This window comes from Homarus americanus, unplaced genomic scaffold (genome assembly GCF_018991925.1).
Source record: "Homarus americanus isolate GMGI-L3 unplaced genomic scaffold, GMGI_Hamer_2.0 scaffold7626, whole genome shotgun sequence".
Classification (NCBI taxonomy): Eukaryota; Metazoa; Arthropoda; class Malacostraca; order Decapoda; family Nephropidae; genus Homarus; species Homarus americanus.
Genome location: NW_024718273.1, coordinates 1871440 through 1879460, shown reverse-complemented (window position 1 = coordinate 1879460; position 8021 = coordinate 1871440).

Genomic DNA, 8021 nt, shown 5'->3' with positions numbered 1-8021 from the left:
GGAGACACTGGGTTGTGCATTGTTCACGTGGTGCAGTAACTCGTCCTCGGGTGTTGATATAAAACACCACGTGGTCATGGAGACACCGGATGGTGTGGGTGGTGTCACAGTACCTCACTCTTTATTAGGTGGTTTTGTGTTATTTCGTAGTCAGGTATAAAGCAGACACACTGTTGTTGTCAGGGTGGACTGATTAACACCGCCTAGTCAGAAGATGGTGGTCTGTTCCCAGCGGTGCTTATCTCACTGGTGGGTCACGGCTCTAGTTGGTATACTGTCTAGTGCTGAATTCACTGGCTTAAACACTGTTCATCGCTGTTCAACACTGATCCCACTTCTTTCCTAAACGAAATTATCACTTTTATTATGTTGATATCCCGGTGGTGAGGATGGATCGAGGAGAGGACTAGAGGAATAGGCCGACATTGGCCAAGGGGCAGCTGCACAGCGGAGCAGTGTCTGATAGGTTTTGACCTCCGGTGGTCAAGGATGTGTGTGTGTCTGTGTGCGTATGTGCGTGCGTGTATGTGTCTGTGTGTGTGTGTGTGTGTGCCCGTGTGTGTGTCTGCATGTGCGTGATATTTTGACATTTTAGAACGAAAATTCTTGATTTAAAGAACAGGGGAACATAAGGGGTATCATATCTCGTGGAATCAGATGACAGGGCACTGCGTTGCTAGGCCTACAAAGCCTTTGTGCATAGTGCACTACAGAGGGCTTGGAACTATGTAAACCAGCTGGCTCTCATGAGGCCTAAGCAGTATATTTTATCAAATTAATTCATACACTGTTGAAAAATTTAAGCCAGCTATAATATTAACAAACGTTGCAAAAGACCCATAACTTTTCGGTGATGCTTACCGAAGTGTCAGAATAGAGTAACTCAAGCAGTTAGAAATGCCAGACGTAGCTATTATACAAATAAGCTGTAGTCAGCATCGGGTAACAGTAAGAAAGCCTGGAATATCATCAATTCTATTCAGAACAGGAACACTTAGCCTTCGGCCCCACCAGGTTTTATGATAAATGATTCAGTTGTAACGGAACCCTCCCTCATTGCCAACCACTTCAGTGAATATTTTATTAATGTTGGCAAAAATATTGCAGAGAGCATCCCTAATCACAATGAGGAATTTAGAGCCTACCTGCAAAACAGACAAAAATGAAATGTTCTTATCCCCTTTCACGGCAGAGGAAATATTGACCATCATAAAACTATCCAAAGATGCAGCAGCAGGCGAAGACAATATACCAATGAGCATCATTAAGAAAGTAGCCCACGAATTAATACCTGTTATCCTACACATTTGTAACTCCCCCTTTACGAGTGGTGTCTCTCCGGATAAACTGAAAATTGCTAAAGTTCGCCCATCATATAGAAAATCTAGGGACAAAGGTCTTTTCAAGAATTACCGCCCCATATCAGTCCTCCCAGCCTTAAGCAAGATACTGGAGCAGCTAGCATGTAGTAGACTGAATTCCTTCTGCAGTGTCAATAACATCTTTATAGACTCTCAGTTTGATTTAGAGCAAAAGGTCAACTGAGAGTGCTCTGCTATCCTTTACTAATGGCACCTTAAACTCCTTGATGACAGTCAGTTCACAGTCGGTAAATTCCTGGACCTGTGTAGCCTTCGATACCGTCGACCATACCATCCTCCTTTCAAAGCTTGAACATTACGGCTTTAGGGCTCATCCCATAATTGGTTTTACCTCATATCTGTCTAATAGGAAGCAGTATGTCTGCTATAATAATCATCAATCTGACTCCTCATCAATTTTGTGTGGCGTCTCCTAAGGTTCCATTCTCGTCCTGTACTGCTTTGTTGTACATAAACGATATTGTCCACTCCAGCACACTCATAAAATACAACTTATTTGCAGACGATAGTAACTCTATGGCAGCAAGTCAGACTTCCATTCCTGGATGACAACTATGAACACTGAATTGATTAAAGGCAAGACCTTGGTAATACGTAATAAACTGACTTTAATCGCGTAAAACCCACTCCACCAACTTTCATAGAAGGGAAAACTTACCCCTAGATTTGAACCCCCTGTACCTGGAAATACAGTCCTGAAACGCAAACAAAATACTATATTCCTCGAGGATATTGTTGATGAGAAACTTAGCCGGAGAACCCACATACATGCCATTCACAGTAAAGTCAATAAACAGTGCAGTATCATGTATCACACTGACACTCTTACAGCAATGAAAGAAATCTATTATGATCTTTTTACCAACACCTCATACACTGTCACACACTATGGGGGCCTCTAGTTCTGGAAAACAATCCCTGATTACTGCACAAAAGAGAATTGTGCGGTCAATGACCTACTGAAAATAATGATCACACTAACGAACAATTTGCTATATTGAAAATTTTAAAAATTTTAGGATATTAACACCCACTGCTGTGCCCTATTTGTTTACAAATCTGTCAACCACTTGCTTGACAATAATTATTTCCAGTTCCAGAATAATCAAGGATACAATTTAAGACACCCAGACCTACTGTACAAGGTGTGAAGATGGGAACAACTTACCCCACCCAGAACAAAGACTACGCCCTTCCTTTAAATATATATTTTAAATATCTGTTGTCCAAGAACTTATATTTTTTGTAATACCTACTGTATATTTTTGCTTTTATTGTACCACCAAACCTTTTATCAGAAATTATCATATAGATATATAGAACTTACCACTGCAATAAATGTATTTGCCAACTAGACAGCTCTGTCCTCTTTTCACCTTAATATAATCCATGTTGTACTGCTTCCTCCCTTATCATAGTTATGTATATCAACTCCACTGTAAAGTATGTATATGCTTATAATATAATGTAAAATAAATATATATAAGTAAATATCGAAGTCATAACCGCGGTAACATTCTGATTTGTTCTTATTACCACCATGCTATGTATACTATTCCAGACTTTTTTTTTTCGGGATTAGCATTGCGTCATCGACCCACAACGGGCCCTAGGGGGCGAAAATAATAGTAAAAAGAATAAAAGTAGAAAAGAAAAGGTTACATTAATCTACACCACGAAGATGCCGGAAACCAGCTTTTTGAAGCGAGACAGATTGTATGAGTATAGAAACACAGAAGAAGCAGAGTATTCCGTTTGGCTGTGACGAAAGAAGTAAGTACTATAACGGGTTATTCTAGTGTGACCGACATCCACAGAGAAACGGTGGGCACCGCGGCAAGACGAGTGTTGAGGCCCACAGCCTTGCCGGCGGTACACAGGATGCCAACCACCGAACATTGCCCGATAAAGTACCAAAAGAGGAGAGGAAGCAATGTCTTTGGAAATAAATGAAGTGTATATGAGGTGTCTTTAAGAGAGCTCACGCTCTCAACTGGCCTCAACTATGTTAATATTATTATTTTATCGACTCTGTATCTGTGTTCTTCTGGCTACATAAACTGTTTCCAATATCAACATCAATATCCATATCAAAGGATAAATTGCCATCGAGAAGATGCGACTTGGTGTCTGTCGTAAACAACCGAGACATAAATAACATGACGTCATGCGCTTTCACGAATAATTAAAGTATTACTAGAAAGCCGGGGACGTTCGTGTCCTGAATTAAAGACGGAATAAATATTTAAATGGTGCTAGTCTTTCCTAAAAATAAATAAAGGACAATCAGTGAGAATTTGAGATCTATCCAGAAAGTTAAGTAGTTCTTGGTAGTGGGTATGCATGTGCTTGAGGAGCATGTCACTGCTCTCTCTCTCGTCAACTAGCATGAGGTTATGCCAGCCTGCGCAGAAATTCCCGCAGTCCACGAATCTTGTGAGTTATCTCAATAATACTCACAAGTAGTTTTTGTCTATTTGCGTACAGTGATTAGATAGGGACGAAGATGTACACAGTGGTTAATGGGAGGAGTATTCCAGGTTTTTGTGAAGTTAACTCGGCGGCTGGCGACTCACAAGGTCGATGCCTACATCTAGCAGCCATGCTGACGACCTGACTACTGGCTGGGTGTATCTTGCTTTCCCAAGGTTTGGCCAGCAGAGTCCACGTGCCCTCAGTTCAGTCGGACTGATAGGCCGAACTGAACTTGTATAAGGATTTAATACACCTCCACGCTGTAATACACGCTTCCACTCCCCTGTAATGCCCGCACTAATACACGCCTCCACTGTAAGGGCGGTAAAGCAGGATGGTTGTCCGACGCCGTTTGCGGGTTTCGCGACCCCACTAGGGGGAATGGGTGGACGAAGGTGAGAGCGTGACTGCTGCCTTGACACCGGGCAGATACTACCCAGCCGTTAGTACAGCCACACCTCGCTGCTCATCAAAACTCTGGTTGTGATCCCATCTGAGGCTCTGGACTCGTGGGCTGTTTCACCCAGACCTTCACAAATCGACTGTTAATCTTCGGACACCTACCCCCAACGACTCCCGCGGCTGCCACTGTCATCGCTAGTTCCTCTCCACAGTCTATGCCCCGGTGTTCTCCTGTGTAAAGACATCGTCGTCGCCAGTGAGAGCTGACCACTTGGGCCGCTGCCGTAGGAAATATCTGTTCAATTATTTGAATCCATTTATCGTTGACTCGAATTGTTTGATTCTCTTAATTATTTGATTCCATTATCTGTTGATTCCGTTCATTGCTTGATTCCATTAACTGTTTGACTGAGTTAATTGTTGATTCTCATAATAGTTTGACTCGTAATTATTTATGTTTGTTTGAGTGGTGCAGAGGTTTTGTGTTATTTTCATAGTAAAGAGATGTCATTCTCGAACGGTTGTTGTTATCCTCGAAAACCATGGTTCTTGACTTTCCTATTATAAGATCCTGATTAGCCTGGTAAGGCATTTCTATCCCAAGTCCCAGGCCTTACATCCACGCCCGCCTAATACACGCCTCCACGCCCTCTATACCCGCCTTCACGCCCGCTCTACCCTCCACGCCTGCTCTAATAATATACTCCTCTTCATACCTCTAGTACACCCTCTGTGCACGTTCTAATACACACGCTCTGTGCTAGGACGGAAACAAGCACACGGGTGGAGACTTCAAACACGTGATAGAAATATTCACAATCTTAATATTTTCCTCGTGGTTTCCTCAACACAATCAAGTATCTCTGGTCTTCACTCTCGACAACTCCCAGTCCAGGGTCTCTAAATGGGCGTCTTCTTTCCATCGGCCCATGGTATTAATGATGTAGTTCTATGTGCAGAATCATGTGATATCTTTAGATTTGAAAAGTTTCATTTTTCAGGTAAATTTTAACTTGAAATCTTATGAAAATTCAGTATTCCGACCCTTTACCAACACCACTAAATAGCTTATTTAAAGTAAAGTAAATGTATCAGGTTAATTTATTAGGATGAAAATGATCCAGAATAGTGAAACGAATGATCTTGACACATACAAATCATCATGTGTACCTTTGAGTATTAAGGTCTTGATCCATTTAAGAACATAAGAACATAAGAAAATAACGAGTCTGCAATAGGCCGGTTGGCCTGTGCATGGAGCCCTGTCGAGAGCTACTACCACTCTCCATCATCCATGAATCTATCTAGCCTCCTTTTGAATCTTCCAGAGTCTGCACTTACTACAAAGTTGCTGCTTGTTCCACTCATCCACCACCCTATTTGTGAACCAGTTTCTTCCTATCTCCTCCTAAACCTAAACTTATCCAACCTGAATCCGTTGTTCGAGTCCTATCCTGCTCGGATATTATAAGAACTTTATCTATATCCCCTTTATTGATTCCTTTCACCCACTTAAATACTTCTATCATATCTCCCCACACTTTCGTCTTTCTAGGGAATGCAAGTTAAGTTTCTTTAATCTATCCTGATATGGAAGGTTTTAAGTCCCGAATCATTTTTTGTCATTCTTGCTGCACCACTCTAGTGAATTTATATCCATTCTATAATAGGGCACCAGAACTGAACCACATAATCGAGGTGCGGCCTGACTAGTAGGGTGTGTCGTACGGAGGCGAATTTTTTTTGAGTTTGAAAAATCGGTCCAAGGTATTAATGATGTAGTTCTATGCAGAATCATGTGATATCTTCAGATTTGAAATATTTTTGCAGGTAAATTTTAAATTGAAATTTATGAAAATTCAGTATTCACCTTTACCAACAACTAAATAGCTAATTTAAAGTAAAGTAAATGTATCAGGTTAATTTATTAGGATGAAATGATCCAGAATAGTGAAACGAATGATCTTGACACATTTATTAAATTTAATATCTTTAGAAAACAAAATCATCAAATAAAAACCGGTTTTACTACTATGACCCGGTGTTCTGCACACCATAGAGAACATGTTTTCTTTGCTTCTGTTTCTACTCATCACCTCCCTGCTGACCACCTGAGCCTGGATGTAGCCTTCCCTCTCCTGGCTGTACATGGTGACTGCTGGCCTCGCTCACTTGCTGTACACAACGCCTATACTCTGGGTGCGAGGACAGGGACATGCATGGGGTTGTCCAGGAAAGCTCTGACTTGACCATTGGTGAGGCTGCAGAAGAGGGGCTCACTGCCAGCTGGATGTTATCCAGATCTATGAGATCAGTGAGGTCTTGGCACCTAGATTGAATTCAGGAGTCTTCCTGACCCTGAAGGAATCGTCACCAACTGATTCGTCATGCCCAGATCCTCCTCATAAGTCCTATAGCACTTTCTCTCCTTCTCATCACTGCAGAGCATTGTCTGCAGAACTGCCTCGGATGAGCATACCAGGAAGATCTCTCACAGTCTGCTCCACAATCTGAAACAACCTTGGCTGACTCTCAAAGCCTGCTGGAAGAGAACATGCCTCGGACCTCGGAGAACGATGACTTGACCTTGGTGTTGAACCAATTTGGCAAGTAGACACCACGATGAATTGGACAATAAGTCTCAGGTTGTGAAGCTGGTCTCTTCAGTTTATGATGAGCGACCCAAATTCTGCAGAACCTGAGAGCCGCTGTGAGCCACCTAGAATGTGAGACTGGACCCATCTGCAGGTAAGCAAGTCTATCAGGCATGACCCCAGTTTTGATGGCATAGCAAATCATGCAACCATAGTACTGGTCAGTACTCAGGTCGTCAATGACAGTATGTGCAAGCTCAACGAGGAGCCAACTCTGATTTTTCAAAGCTCGGATTTATTTCTAACTCAGTGGCAGAGTCCAGCATCTTGCCAAGAGGACCAGACCATCTGTTGTTTGAAAGAGTCTTGCCATCCAGCTCCTGGATCAGATGTCTGAGTGGCAACTCGTTGGTGTGGAGGTCACAAACAATCAGACCAGCCTCCCAATCTTCCGCTCTATCCACTGTATGACCCCCCTTGCCACCCTGTGTCTGTGTTGTGCTGTCCTCCAATGGGCTGCAGGGTCTGCTCTATGCTCCTTCTGAGCCAGTTCACAATATTATCTGCCACTATCTCAGCTGGTTTCTGATGTCACTTTTCTGGAGTGAAATGCCACAAATATTCTCCTGGTTCACTGCAAGGAGAGTGTTCTCCTTCACCATGGCAGGGAACAACTTGTCAGAATCTCCACCTTTCATGAACACTTTAGTGTCATCCTTCCCATCAAAGAACAAACAATTGATTCCATTTTCTCTTATCCTTATCAAACTCCCTTCTAGGTTACTGACAAGTTTCTCCTGAGCTCTCCTTACTTTTGTTATGACTCATCACCAGGTGAACATCATCAGGTGTTATCAAACCACCGTCAACCCAGGCAGCTGTTGCTACATTCTGCAGTTTCTCTGAGACCAGTGTGGTGTCGCATGCTGGCCAGAGCTATGCTCGGATATCTTTCCTATTTCCTGAATCTTATGCCTGGAAGGTTTGGGATCATTATTTTCTTAGGGACAGTCACCATTCTCCTGGTCAGCACCGATCAGCCATGGGAAGTCATTAAACTCTGAATCAGCTTGACTAATCATCGGCCTTTTTTACTCACCCCGGGCATTCTCAAGTCTTTTCCTCGGCAGCCTCACCAATGTTCAAGTCAGAGCTTCCTGGACAACCC